Source organism: Triticum dicoccoides, chromosome 2A, assembly GCF_002162155.2.
Source record: "Triticum dicoccoides isolate Atlit2015 ecotype Zavitan chromosome 2A, WEW_v2.0, whole genome shotgun sequence".
Lineage (NCBI taxonomy): Eukaryota > Viridiplantae > Streptophyta > Magnoliopsida > Poales > Poaceae > Triticum > Triticum dicoccoides.
This window is the reverse complement of record NC_041382.1, coordinates 594,708,145-594,723,906: the sequence shown is the minus strand read 5'-3', so window position 1 is coordinate 594,723,906 and position 15,762 is coordinate 594,708,145.

Below are 15,762 nucleotides of genomic sequence, written 5' to 3'. Positions count from 1 at the left end.
CTGATCAAGTTACTACCGAACCTCGTAGGTCAACCAGAGTAAGATCCGCACCAGAGTGGTACGGTAATCCTATTTTGGAAGTCATGTTACTTGACCATGACGAACCTACGAACTACGAGGAAGCAATGATGAGCCCAGATTCCGCAAAATGGCTTGAGGCCATGAAACCTGAGGTGGGATCCATGTATGAGAACAAAGTGTGGACATTTGTTGACTTGCCCGATGATCGGCAAGCCATAGAGAATAAATGGATCTTCAAGAAGAAGACTGACGCTGACGACAAAGCTCGACTTGTTATGAAAGGTTTTCGACAAGTTCAAGGAGTTGACTACGATGAGACCTTCTCACCCGTAGCGATGGTTAAGTCCGTCCGAATCATGTTAGCAATTGTCGTATTTTATGATTATGAAATTTGGCAAATGGATGTCAAAACTGCATTCCTTAATGGATATCTTAAAGAAGAGTTGTATATGATGCAACCAGAAGGTTTTGTCGATCCAAAAGGTGCTAACAAAGTGTGTAAGCTCTAGCGATCCATTTATGGACTGGTGCAAGCATCTCGAAGTTGGAATATACGCTTTGATAGTGTGATCAAAGCATATGGTCTTATACAGACTTTTGGAGAAGCTTGTATTTACAAGAAAGTGAGTGGGAGCTCTGTAGCATTTCTGATATTATATGTGGATGACATATTGTTGATCGGAAATGATACTGAATTTCTGAATAGCATACAAGGATAATTGAATAAGAAATTTTCAATGAAAGACCTCGGTGAAGCTGCTTATATATTGGGCATCAAGATCTATAGAGATAGATCAAGACGCTTAATTGGACTTTCACAAAGCACATACCTTGATAAAGTTTTGAAGAAGTTCAAAATGGATAAAGCAAAGAAAGGGTTCTTGCTTGTGTTACAAGGTGTGAAGTTGAGTCAGACTCAATGCCCGACCACTGCAGAAGATAGAGAGAAAATGAAAGTCATTCCCTACGCTTTAGCCATAGGTTCTATCGTGTATGCAATGATGTGTGCCAGACCTGATGTGTGCCTTGCTATTAGTTTAGCAGGGAGGTACAAAAGTAATCTAGGAGTGGATCACTAGACAGCGGTCAAGAACATCCTGAAATACCTGAAAAGGACTAAGGATATGTTTCTTGTTTATGGAGGTGACAAAGAGCTCGTCGTAAACGGTTACATCGATGCAAGCTTTGAGACTGGTCCGGATGACTCTAAGTCACAAACCGGATACATATTTATATTAAATGGTGGAGTTGTCAGTTGGTGCAGTTCCAAGAAGAGCATCGTGGCAGGATCTACATGTGAAGCGCAGTACATAGCTGCTTCGGAAACAGCAAATGAAGGAATCTGGATGAATGAGTTCATATCCGATCTAGGTGTCATACCTAGTGCATTGGGTCCAATGAAAACCTTTTATGACAATATTGGTGCAATTTCCTTGGCAAAGGAATCCATATTTTACAAGAGAACCAAGCACATCAAGAGATGCTTCAATTCCATCTACGATCAAGTCAAGGAGGGAGACAGAGATTTGCAAGATACATGATATGTCTCCAATGTATCTATAATTTTTTATTGTTCCATGCTATTATATTATCAATCATGGATGTTTTATATGCATTTATATGCTATTTTATATGTTTTTTGGGACTAACCTATTAACCTAGAGCCCAGTGCCAGTTTCTATTTTTTCCTTGTTTTTGAGTATCACAGAAAAGGAAAACCAAACGGAGTCCAATTGACCTGAAATTTCACGGAGATTATTTTTGGACCAGAAGAAGCCCACGGAGTATCGGAGGGAGCTCACTTCCTTGCTTGGTTGGTTGGTTGAACTTGATTTTTAGGTGCGGTGCATGCGGTTCTAGTTTCATTTATGAGTGATGCGTATATTTCCGTTAGTAATGGTTTTGAGCTTGGGAAGAAGGGATAAGCTCCTAAATAAGGAATCGTGTAGAAGACTGATTTTAAGCTAGAATGGGGCCAGAAGAGTCCCGAGGCACCCACGAGGGTGGGGGCGCACCCTACCCCCTGGCCACGCCCCCTACCTCGTGGCCGCCTCGGAGACCCCCGTGACTTGTTCCCGACGCCAAAACCTCTTATATACCCAAACTTCCAGAACATAACCTAGATCGGGAGTTCCGCCGCCACAAGCCTCTGTAGCCACCGAAAACCAATCTAGACCCGTTCTGGCACCCTGCCGGAGGGGGGAATCCCTCTACGGTGGCCATCTTCATCATCCCGGCACTCTCCATGACGAGGAGAGAGTATTTCACCCTCGGGGCTGAGGGTATGTATCAGTAGCTATGTGTTTGATGTCTGTCTCTCATGTTCTTGATTTGGCACGATCTTGATGTATCGTGAGCTTTGCTACTATAGTTGGATCTAATGATGTCCCCCCCCCCCCTCTATCTCCTTGTGATGAATTGAGTTTTCCCTTTGAAGTTATCTTATCGGATTGAGTCTTTAAGGATTTGAGAACACTTGATGTATTTCTTGCATGTGCTTATCTGTGGTGACAATGGGATATTCACGTGATCTACATGATGTATGTTTTGGTGATCAACTTGCGGGTTCCGTGACCTTGTGAACTTATGCATAGGGGTTGGCACACGTTTTCGTCTTGACTCTCCGGTAGAAACTTTGGGCACTCTTTGAAGTTCTTTGTGTTGGTTGAATAGATGGATTTGAGATTGTGTGATGCATATCATATAATCATACCCACGAATACTTGAGGTGACATTGGAGTATCTAGGTGACATTGGGGTTTGGGTTGATTTGTATCTTAAGGTGTTATTCTAGTACGAACTCTATGGTAGATTGAACGGAAAGAATAGCTTCGTGTTGTTTTACTACGGACTCTTGAATAGATCGATCAGAAAGGATAACTTTGAGGTGGTTTCATACCCTACAATAATCTCTTCGTTTGTTTCTCCGCTATTAGTGACTTTGGAGTGACTCTTTGTTGCATGTTGAGGGACTGTTATATGATCCAATTATGTTATTATTGTTGAGAGAACTTGCACTAGTGAAAGTATGAACCCTAGGCCTTGTTTCAACACATTGCAATACTGTTTGTGCTTACTTTTATCATTAGTTACCTTGCTGTTTTTTATATTTTCAGATTAAAAAACCTATGTCTACCATCCATATTGCACTTGTATCACCATCTCTTCGCCGAACTAGTGCACCTATACAATTTACCATTGTATTGGTGTGTTGGGGACACAAGAGACTCTTTGTTATTTGGTTGCAAGGTTGTTTGAAAGAGACCATCTTCATCCTATGCCTCCCACGGATTGATAAACCTTAGGTCATCCACTTGAGGGAAATTTGCTACTGTCCTACAAACCTCTGCACTTGGAGGCCCAACAACGTCTACAAGAAGAAGGTTGTGTAGTAGACATCAAGCTCTTTTCTGGCACCGTTGCCGGGGAGGTTAGAGCTTGAAGGTATATCTTTAGATCTTGCAATCGAATCTTTTAATTTCTTGTTTTATCACTAGTTTTAGTCTATAAAAGAAAACTACAAAAAATGGAATTAAGGTTGCCTCATATGCTTCATCTTTTTAACGTCTTTTGTGAAAATAAGGATTCCGATAATTGGGCCAAAGTGTTAGAAGAAGAATGTATTAAAATATTTGGCACTAAATCTTTGAATGATGAGCATGATTGCAATGTTGTTAGTACGAACTCTTTGAATATCCATAGTACTAATGATGATTGAACTAGTTATGATGAAAATGTCTCTTATAAGCATGTCCATTTTTGTGGTGTGCATAGAGTTTGCAAGTACACACCAAATAGGGAAGATAGCTTTTGCAAGAGGCATAAGTATTTAGAAACTAAATGGTTGCAAGAAAGGCTAGATGTTTGTGCTAAAAATTTAAAATTTCTTTTCCATCCTTATGAACTTTGCAATGAACATGATCATTTAAATCTCCAATGCAAATTGTTTCATGATCGAATCATGTCCAAAAATCATAATGAACTTAGTTTGCTTGTGGGTTATTAGGAAATGAAACATATAACTAAGGATCTTCCAGAATTTGTCCTTCATAAAGTTCTTGATTTTGATATAGAGGAAATTTATATGTATTATGCGGTGAATTGCATTGAAAATCCTTATATTGCCAATTACATAAAGACAAGAAAACAAATAGAAGATGAAGAGAATACAAATGAAAGGGAAGAGATTTCCCAATGTCCTCCTATTCTTTCTTATGATGAATAGGGTAACGAGGAGGAGCCTTCTATTCAACCAATCTCATTAATAAGGAGCTCCAAAAAGAGGAATAAACCCATACTTAATGTGAAGAAGAAAAAGAAAAGACAGAGAAGCAAAGGTAAAAAGGTAAAAAGGTACCCCTCCCAAATGATGTTGCTCCTATTACTCATTATGATGATGATAATTGTTATACTATTGATGATATCCATACTATTAATGATGAGAGTGATTATGCTTATGCTATGAAAAGGCCCAAGCTTGGGAATGCTATGTTTGATGAGAATGACATGTCTGAGAATTTATTTGCTGCAATTAATGTTTGTCCCAAGCTTTGGGATGCTATGTTTCATGAATATGATATATTTAACCTCCCAAGTTTTGATATGCAAATTTATTATGATGATAGCATGCCTCCTATTTATGATAGTTATATTGATGAAAGTGGGTTTGGAAAAGTGTCAACTTTAGGAAGTAATGATCCCACTATTTTGGAGGGTGTTGAATCTTATAGTGACAATTATGAGAGTGGATTTGGAGAGGTCATGACTTTATTTAGTAACGATTCCACTATTTTGGAAGAGGTTTCAATTGATTATGATGAAAACAAAGTTGCTACTTATGATGATTATTGTGATGAAACTTATGCTATAAAAAGTAGTGATGATTATATTTATAAAACTTGTCATGATTGTGATTACCCTTTTTCTGAACACTACTCTTTTAATGTGGAAACCATTTATAGTATCCGGGTTTCTTATGATACTCCCACTATTCCGAATGAGAAGAATTTTGCTTATGTGGAGAAGAGTAAATTTTCTATACTTGTAGATCATGAAAGAATGCTTTATGTGATAGTTATATTTTTGAATTCATTCATGATGATACTGAAATTATTATGATGGAGGAATATATGCTTGTAGGAATTGCAATAATACCAAGTTTCCTCTCTATGTGCTTAAAGTTTTGAAGTTATGCTTCGTTTGCCTTCCTATGCTAGTTGATTATTGTTCACATAAGTTGTTTGCTCACAAAATCCCTATGCATAGGAAGTGGGTTAGAATTAAATGTGCTAGTCATATTCTTCATGATGCTTTCTTTATGTTTCAATTCTTATCTTTTATGTGAGCATCATTGAAATCATCATGCCTAGCTAGGGGCGTTAAACGATAGAGCTTGTTGGGAGGCAACCCAATTTTATTTGTGTTCCTTGCTTTTTGTTCCTGATTAGTAATAAATAAATCATTTATCCTCTGTTATGATTGTGTGTTTTATGTTTTAATTAGTGTTTGTGCCAAGTAAAGCCTTTAGGATCTTCTTGGGAGATTGTTATTTGATCTTGCTGTAAAAAACAGAAAGTCTGCGCTCACGAAAATAATTTTCATTTTTTACCAGAGAGCGATAAAATACCAATTCCAGCTGCAGTAGATCAATATACATATTTCCTAGGACTTCCTAATATCTCAGGATTTTTGGAGTTACATAAGTATTCAAGAGTTACAGATTAGTACAGACTGTTCTGTTTTTGGCAGATTCTATTTTCGATGCATAGTTTGTTTGTTTTCTAGTTTCTATGGCTTATATTGCTTAATATAAATTGTAGAAATGATATGGTAAAGTAGGAATCATGTGGGAAAAATTATGAATCTTGTCTTGACAGTACCTAAGTGGTGATTTGCTTTCTTATACTGACGGAGCTTACGAGTTTTCTGTTGAGTTTTGTGTTGTGAAGTTTTCAAGTTTTGGGTAAAGATTCGATGGATTATGGAATAAGGAGTGGCAAGAGCCTAAGATTGGGGATGCACAAGGAACCCCAAGGTAATATTCAAGGACAACCAAGAGCCTAAACTTGGGGATGCCCCGGATGGCATCCCCTCTTTCGTCTTCGTTCATCGGTAACTTTACTTCAGGCTATATTTTTATTCACCACATGACATGTGTTTTGCTTGGAGCGTCATTTTATTTTATTTTGTTTTGCTTGCTGTTTGAATAAAATTCCAAGATCTGAAATTATTAAATGTTAGAGAGTCTTCACATAGTTACATAATTATTTGACTACTCATTGATCTTCACATATATCTTTTGGAGTAGTTTGTCATTTGCTCTAGTGCTTCACTTATATCCTTTTAGAGCACAACGGTATTTTTATTTTGGAGAAATAGATGAACTCTCGTGCTTCACTCATATTATGTTGAGAATATCTAAACAGCATGGTAATTTTCTTAGGTTATGAATTTAGTCATAATATTATGGGCATCCAAGATGGGTATAATAAAAAACTTTCATATGGAGTGCATTGAATACTATGAGAAGTTTGACACTTGATGATTGTTTTGAGATATGAAGATCGTAATATTAGAGTCATGCTAGTTGAGTAGTTGTGAATTTGAGAAATACTTGTGTTGAGGTTTGCAAGTCCCGTAGCATACACGTATGGTAACCGTTGTGTGACAAATTTGAAGCATGAGGTGTTCTTTGATTGCCTTCCTTATGAGTGGCGGTCGGGGACGAGCGATGGTCTTTTTCTACCAATATATCCCCCTAGGAGCATGCGCGTAGTGCTTGGTGTTGATGACTTGTAGATTTTTGCAATAAGTATGTGAGTTCTTTATGACTAATGTTGATTCCATGGATTATACACACTCTCACCCTTCCATCATTGCTAGCCTCTTCGGTACCATGCATTGCCCTTTCTCACCTCGAGAGTTGGTGCAAACTTCGCTGGTGCATCCAACTGATGACCCACAAGTATAGGGGATCTATCGTAGTCCTTTCGATAAGTAATAGTGTCGAACCCAACGAGGAGCAAAAGGAAATGATAAGCGGTTTCCAGCAAGGTATTCTCTGCAAGTACTGAAATAAGTGGTAACAGATAGTTTTGTGGTAGGATAATTTGTAACGAGCAACAAGTAACAAAAGTAAATAAAGTGCAGCAAGGTGTCCCAATCCCTTTTGTAGCAAAGGACAAGCCTGGACAAACTCTTATATAGAGAAAAGCGCTCCCGAGGACACATGGGAATATCATCAAGCTAGTTTTCATCACGCTCATATGATTCGCGTTCGGTACTTTGATAATTTGGTATGTGGGTGGACCGGTGCTTGGGTACTATCCTTACTTGGACAAGCATCCCACTTATGATTAACCTCTATTGCAAGAATCCGCAACTACAATAAAATTATTAAGGTAAACCTAACCATAGCATGAAACATATGGATCCAAATCAGCCCCTTATGAAGCAACGCATAAACTAGGGTTTAAGTTCTGTCACTCTAGCAAGCCATCATCTACTTATTACTTCCCAATGCCTTCCTCTAGGCCCAAATAATGGTGAAGTGTCATGTAGTCGACATTCACATAACACCACTAGAGGAGAGACAACATACATCTCATCAAAATATCGAACGAATACCAAATTCACATTACTAATAGCAAGACTTCTCCCATGTCCTCAGGAACAAACGTAACTACTCAGAAAGCATAAACATGTTCATAATCAGAGGGGTATTAATATGCATATAGGATCTGAACATATGATCTTCCACCAAATAAACCAACTAGCATCAACTACAAGGAGTAATTAACACTACTAGCACCAATACCGGACTTGGAGACAAGAATTGGATACAAGAGATGAACTAGGGTTTTGAGAGGAGATGGTGCTGATGAAGAATGTTGATGGAGATTGCCCTCTCCCGATGAGAGGAGCATTGGTGATGACGATGGTGATGATTTCCCCCTCCTGGAGGGAAGTTTCCCTGGCAGAACAGCTCCGCCAGAGCCCTAGATTGGTTCCGCCAAGGTTTCGCCTCGTGGCGGCGGAGTTTCGTCCGAGAAGATGGCTTGTTATTTTTTTTTCCATCGAAAGACTTCATATAGCAGAAGATGGCCACCGGAGAGCCACCAGGGGGCCCACGAGGTAGGGGGCACGCCCAGGGGGGTAGGTGATGACCCACAAGTATAGGGGATCTATCGTAGTCCTTTCGATAAGTAAGAGTGTCGAACCCAATGAGGAGCAGAAGGAAATGATAAGCGGTTATCAGCAAGGTATTCTCTGCAAGTACTGAAATAAGTGGTAACAGATAGTTTTGTGATAAGATAAATTGTAATGAGCAACAAGTAACAAAGGTAAATAAAGTGCAGCAAGGTGGCCCAATCCTTTTTGTAGCAAAGGACAAGCCGGAACAAATTCTTATAATAGGAAAAGCGCTCCCAAGGACACATGGGAATGTCGTCAAGCTAGTTTTCATCACGTTCATATGATTCGCGTTCGATACTTTGATAATTTGATATGTGGGTGGACCGGTGCTTGGGTGATGTTCTTACTTTAACAAGCATCCCACTTATGATTGACCTCTATTGCAAGCATCTGCAACTACAACAAAAGTATTAAGGTAAACCTAACCATAGCATGAAACATCTGGATCCAAATCAGCCCCTTACGAAGCAACGCATAAACTAGGGTTTAAGCTTCTGTCACTCTAGCAACCCATCATCTACTTATTACTCCCCATTGCCTTCCTCTAGGCCCAAATAATGGTGAAGTGTTATGTAGTCGACGTTCACATAACACCACTAGAGGCTAGACAACATACATCTTATCAAAATATCAAACGAATACCAAATTCACATGACTACTAATTGCAAGACTTCTCCCTTGTCCTCAGGAACAAACGTAATTACTCACAAAGCATATTCATCTTCATAATCAGAGGGGTAATAATATGCATATAGGATCTAAACATATGATCTTCCACCAAATAAACCAACTAGCATCAACTACAAGGAGTAATCAACACTACTAGCAACCTACTAGCACCAATCCCGGACGTTGAGACAAGAATTGGATACAAGAGATGAACTAGGGTTTGGAGATGAGATGGTGCCGGTGAAGATGTTGATGGAGATTGCCCTCTACCGATGAGAGGAGCGTTGGTGATGACGATGGTGATGATTTCCTCCTCCCGGAGGGAAGTATCCCCAGCAGAACAGCTCTGCCGGAGCTCTAGATTGGTTCCGCCAAGGTTCCGCCTCGTGGCGGCGGAGTTTTGTCCCGAAAAGTTCCTTCTTATTTTTTTTCTCATCAAAAGACTTCATATAGGAGAAGATGGACGTCGGAGAGCCAGCAGGGGGCCCACGAGGTAGGGGGTGCACCCTAGGAGGGGGGCGCACCCCCCACCCTCGTGAGCAGGGTGTGGGCCCCCTCGCCTTCATCTTTGGCCAGGATTTTTCTTTATTTATTTTAATATGTTCCGTGGAGTTTTAGGACTTTTGGAGTTGCGCAGAATAGGTCTCTAATATTTGCTCCTTTTCCAGCCCAGAATTCCAGCTGCCCGCATTCTCCCTCCTTATGTAAACCTTGTAAAATAAGAGAGAATAGCCATAAGTATTGTGACATAAAGTGAAATAACAGTCCATAATGCAATAAATATCGATATAAAAGCATGATGCAAAATGGATGTATCAACTCCCCCAAGCTTAGACCTTGCTTGTCCTCAAGCGAAAAGCCGATAACAATAAATATGTCCTCATGTTTAGAGGTAGAGGCGTCGATAAAAATAAAATACGGACATGAAGGCATCATGATTATTCTCATAACAGCAACATATATAAATTTTGTCATATGATTACTTATGTTCAAGTGATGATCTATTCACAATGCAAAAGTATAAATCATAAACCTATTGGGCTCCGACAAACTATAATCTCAGTCATTGAAGCAATTGCAATTTATCATAACATCGGAAAGAGTCTATGTCAGAGCTAAAAAGCAAGTCCACATACTCAACTATCATTTAGTCCTTCATAATTGCTAACACTCACGCAATACTTGTGGTTATGAAGTTTTAATCGGACACAGAGAAAGATAGGGGCTTATAGTTTTGCCCCACAGCCTTTTACCTCAAGGGTAATGTCAACAATAATGGTTCATGCTCCCCTACATCCAATTAGATATATATATATATATATATATATATATATATATATATATATATATCATGTTCTTTCCAACATGCTGAGCTTGCCAAAGGATAAAATGAAAAAGAAAAGGTGAAGATCACCATGACTCTTGCATAAGATAGAAGATAATAATAAAGGATAGGCCCTTTCGCAGAAGGAAGCAGAGGTTGCCATGCGCTTTTATGGTTGGATGCACAAAATATCAATGTGAAAGAACGTCACTTTATATTGCCCCTTGTGATATGAACCTTTATTATGCAGTCCGTCGCTTTTATTACTTCCACATCACAAGATCGTATAAAGCTTATTTCTCCCACACCAATCAATCATACATATTTAGAACAATTTTTATTGCTTTGCACCGATGACAACTTACTTGAAGGATCTTACTCAATCCATAGGTAGATATGGTGGACTCTCATGGCAAAACTGTTTTAAGGGTATTTGGAAGCACAAGTAGTATTTCTACTTGGTGCTGAGAATTTGGCTAGCATGAGGGGGAAAGGCAAGCTCAACAAGTTAGAGGATCCATGACAACATACTTTATCTCAGATATAAGAAAGACATAACTCATTACGTTGTCTTCCTTGTCCAACATCAACTATTTAGCATGTCATATTTTAATGAGTGCTCCCAATAATAAAAGATGTCAATGATAATATATCTATATGTGAAAACCTCTCTTTCCTTATTACTTCCTTTTAATTGCAACAATGACCAAAGCTATGTCCGCCAACTCCCAACAACTTTTAATCATCATACTCTTTCTATGTGAAGTCATTACTCTCAATAAGATCAATATGAACTTTTTGTTTCTTTTTATTCTTTTCTCTTTTCTTTTATTCACCCAAGATCATGGCAAAATAATCAAGCCCTTGACTCAACACTAATCTTTATTATATAACAAAGAGAGATCATAAAGCAAACTCAAAACTAGATCATGCCATAAACTTTATTCTACTAGATCAAGATACTACTAATAGGATTAAACTAAGAAAAACGGTGAAGATAGGAGTTGTGATTGTGATACGATACCGGGGCACCTCCCCCAAGCTTGGCAGTTGCCAAGGGGAGTGCCCATACCCATGTGATTATATCTCCTTTGTCGGTGAAGAACGTGAAGGTGACGGATAATCGCACATCGAGCGTAAGAGGTCCTCCAGCTTGCGAATAATGCCCTTGAGTGCGACAATATGCTCCTTCAACAAAATATTTTCTTGTGTGAGATACTTGTTTTGTATACGAGCTAACTCAATGATCTTGAAAGCTTCGATCTCGGTTGGGGTAAGAAGGTTATGATCAAGTTGAAGGATGTCTTTTGCTGCTAGAGCTTGATCCTCTGAAGCCTTCTTGATCCTTTCATCCTTGTTGACCCTCGTGGGTTCTTCCCTCTTCAGATCTATCTTCATTAGCCAAGCATCATTGTCACCATTGTTGGAGGAGGGAGACGACATGATGCCTAGCCTGGAAAACCCTGACAAAAAATAGCTCGAAACAAGAACATAGGAGGTTTGCGTGATACGGGAGTCAAAACCTTCAGGAGGTTATATAATGATTTTTTACCAACCAAAATATGTATCGTGCAAGAAAACGGAGTCCGGAAGGCACACGAGGTGCTCACGAGGTAGGGGCGCGCCCAGGGGGTAGGGCGCACCCACCACCCTCGTGGGGCCCTCGTATCCTTCCCGGACTGCTACTTATTTTTCTATTTTTCTAAATATTCCAAAACGGAGAAATATTGCCTTAAAAAATTGTTTTGGAGTCGGTTTACTTACCGTACCACATACCTATTCCTTTTCGGAGTCTGAAACGTTCCAGAAAGTGTCCTTTATGTATTCCTCCGGGGTTACGGTTTCAATAATATTGGTTTCAACACTTATGGGATTACCTGATATATAATATTTAATTCTTTGACCGTTTACCACCTTCGGATTTGTGCCCTCGAAGTTGTTGATTTTTATGGCACCGGAACGATAGACCTCTTCGATAACATAGGGGCCTTCCCATTTAGAGAGAAGTTTTCCTGCAAAAAATCTTAAACGAGAGTTGTATAGCAATACATAATCACCTACATTAAACTCACGCTTTTGTATCCTTTTGTCATGCCATCTTTTAACTTTTTATTTAAAAAACTTGGCATTTTCATAAGCTTGGGTTCTCCATTCATCAAGTGAGCTAATATCAAATAACCTCTTCTCACCGGCAAGTTTAAAATCATAGTTGAGCTCTTTAATAGCCCAATACACCTTATGTTCTAGTTCGAGAGGTAAGTGACATGCTTTTCCATAAACCATTTTATACGGAGACATACCCATAGGATTTTTGTATGCAGTTCTATAAGCCCATAATGCATCATCAAGTTTCTTGGACCAATTCTTTCTAGACCTATTAACAGTCTTTTGCAAAATTAGTTTGAGCTCTCTATTGCTCAACTCTACTTGACCACTAGACTAAGGGTGATAAGGAGATGCAATTCTATGATTAACATCATACTTAGCAAGCATTTTACGGAAAGCACCATGAATAAAGTGTGAACCACCATCAGTCATTAAATATCTAGGGACTCCAAACCTCGGAAAAATAACTTCTTTAAGCATTTTAATAGAAGTGTTATGATCAGCACTACTAGTTGGAATAGCTTCTACCCACTTAGTAACGTAATCAACAGCAACTAGAATATGTGTGTATCCATTAGAGGCAGGAAAAGGTCCCATATAATCAAAGCCCCAAACATCAAACGGTTCAATAACAAGAGAATAATTCATAGGCATTTCTTGACGTCTACTAATATTACCAATTCTTTGACATTCATCACAAGACAAGACAAACTTACGGGCATCCTTGAAGAGAGTAGGCCAATAAAAACCAGATTGCAATACCTTATGTGCAGTTCTATCTCCAGCGTGGTGTCCTCCATAAGCCTCGGAATGACACTTGCGTAGGATATGTTCCTGTTCATGCTCAGGTACACAACGTCTAATAACACCATCTACTCCTTCTTTATAAAGATGTGGGTCATCCCAAAAGTAATGTCTTAAATCATAGAAAAACTTTTTCTTTTGCTGGTACGTGATGCTAGGTGGTATAAACTTAGCAACAATATAATTAGCATAATCAGCATACCATGGAGTACTACGAGGAGTACTTATAACATTTAATTGTTCATCAGGAAAGCTATCATTAATAGGTAGTGGGTCATCAAGAATATTTTCTAACCTAGACAAGTTGTCTGCAACGGGGTTCTCATCTCCCTTTCTATCAACAATATGCAAATCAAATTCTTGTAGCAAGAGAACCCATCTAATAAGTCTAGGTTTAGCATCTTTCTTTTCCATAAGGTATTTAATAGCAGCATGATCAGTTTGAATAGTTACTTTAGAATCAACAATATAAGGTCTGAACTTATCACAAGCAAATACAACTGCTAAAAGCTCTTTTTCAGTAGTAGCATAATTTCTTTGAGCATTGTCTAGAGTCTTACTAGCATAATGAATAACATTTAATTTCTTATCAACTCTTTGCCCTAGAACAGCACCTACAGCATAATCACTAGCATCACACATAATTTCAAAGGGTAAATTCCAATCAGGTGGCTGAACAACAAGTGTAGAGACTAATGTTTTCTTAAGTATTTCAAATGCTTCTACACAATCATCATCAAAGAGAAATGGTATATCTTTTTGTAATAAATTAGTCAAAGGCCGAGAAATTTTTGAGAAGTCCTTAATGAACCTCCAATAAAATCGGTCGTGACCAAGGAAACTTCTTATACCTTTGATGTCCTTGGGACATGGCATCTTTTCAATAGCATCAACCTTGGCTTTATCAACTTCAATACCTCTTTCAGAAACTTTGTGCCCCAAGACAATACCTTCATTAACCATAAAGTGGCACTTTTCCCAATTCAAGACAAGATTAGTTTCTTCACATCTCTGCAAAACTCGATCAAGATTGCTCAAACAATCATCAAAAGAGGAACCATAGACGGAAAATTCGTCCATGAAAACCTCACAAATCTTTTCACAAAAGTTAGAGAATATAGCCATCATGCATCTTTGAAAGGTAGCAGGTGCATTACATAAACCAAAAGGCATACGTCTATAAGCAAAAGTACCAAAAGGACATGTAAAAGTAGTCTTTGATTGATCTCTAGCCGACACGGGTATTTGAGAGAAACCAGAATAACCATCTAGAAAGCAATAGTGTGTATGTTTGCATAATCTTTCTAGCATTTGATCAATTAAAGGTAAGGGGTAATGATCTTTCTTAGTAGCTTTATTTAATTTGCGGAAATCAATTACCATCCTATAACCTGTGATAATTCTTTGTGGAATCAATTCATCTTTATCATTAGGAACAACAGTAATACTTCCCTTCTTAGGGACACAATGGACAGGACTTACCCACTCACTATCAGCAACGGGATAGATTATACCTGCCTCCAGAAGCTTTAGTATTTCTTTTCTTACCACTTCTTTCATTTTAGGATTCAGACGTCATTGAGGATCACAAACTGGTTTGGCATCTTCTTCCAAATTTATTTTATGTTGACATAGAGTGGGACTAATGCCCTTAAGATCATCAAGAGTATATCCAATAGCAGCACGATGCTTCTTCAGAGTTTTCAATAATCTTTCTTCTTCATGCTCTGAAAGGTTAGCACTAATAATAACAGGATATATCTTCTTTTCATCAAGATAAGCATATTTAAGATTATCAGGCAACGGTTTAAGCTCAAACACTGGATCACCCTTGGGTGGAGGAGGATCCCCTAAGATTTCAATAGGCAAATTGTGATGCAGAATAGGTTCCTGTTTAAAGAATACTTCATCTATTTCCCTTCTTTCATTCATGAACATATCATTTTCATGGTGTAGCAAATAGTGTTCTAAAGGATCACTAGGAGGTACGGCAATAGAAGCAAGACCAATAATTTCATCCTTACTAGGTAATTCTTCCTCACGATGTTGTTTACTAAATTTAGAGAAATTAAACTCATGAACCATATCATCCAAGCCAATAGTAACAGCATTGTTTTTGCAATCTATCCTACCATTAACAGTGTTCAAGAAGGGTCTGCCAAATATAATGGGACAAAAGCTATCTTGCGGAGAAGTAAGAACAAGAAAATCAGCAGGATATTTAGTTTTCCCACACAAGACTTCAACATCTCTAACAATTCCAATTGGTGAAATAGTATCTCTATTGGCAAGTTTAATTGTGACATCAATACCTTCTAACTCAGCAGGTGCAATTTCATTCTTAATTTCTTCATATAAAGTATGCGGTATAACACTAGCATCGCACCCATATCACATAAGCCATGATAACAATGATCTCCTATTTTAACAGAAATAACAGGCACGCCTACCACAGGTCTATGTTTATCTTTACCACAAGGTTTAGCACTTCTAGCAGTTTCACCTTCGAACTGAATAACATGCCCATCAATATTATCAGACAAGAGATCTTTAACAATAGCAATATTAGGTTCTACTTTAACTTGCTCAGGGGGTGTATAAGTTCTAATATTTCTTTTACGAACAACAGTTGAAGCTTTAGCATG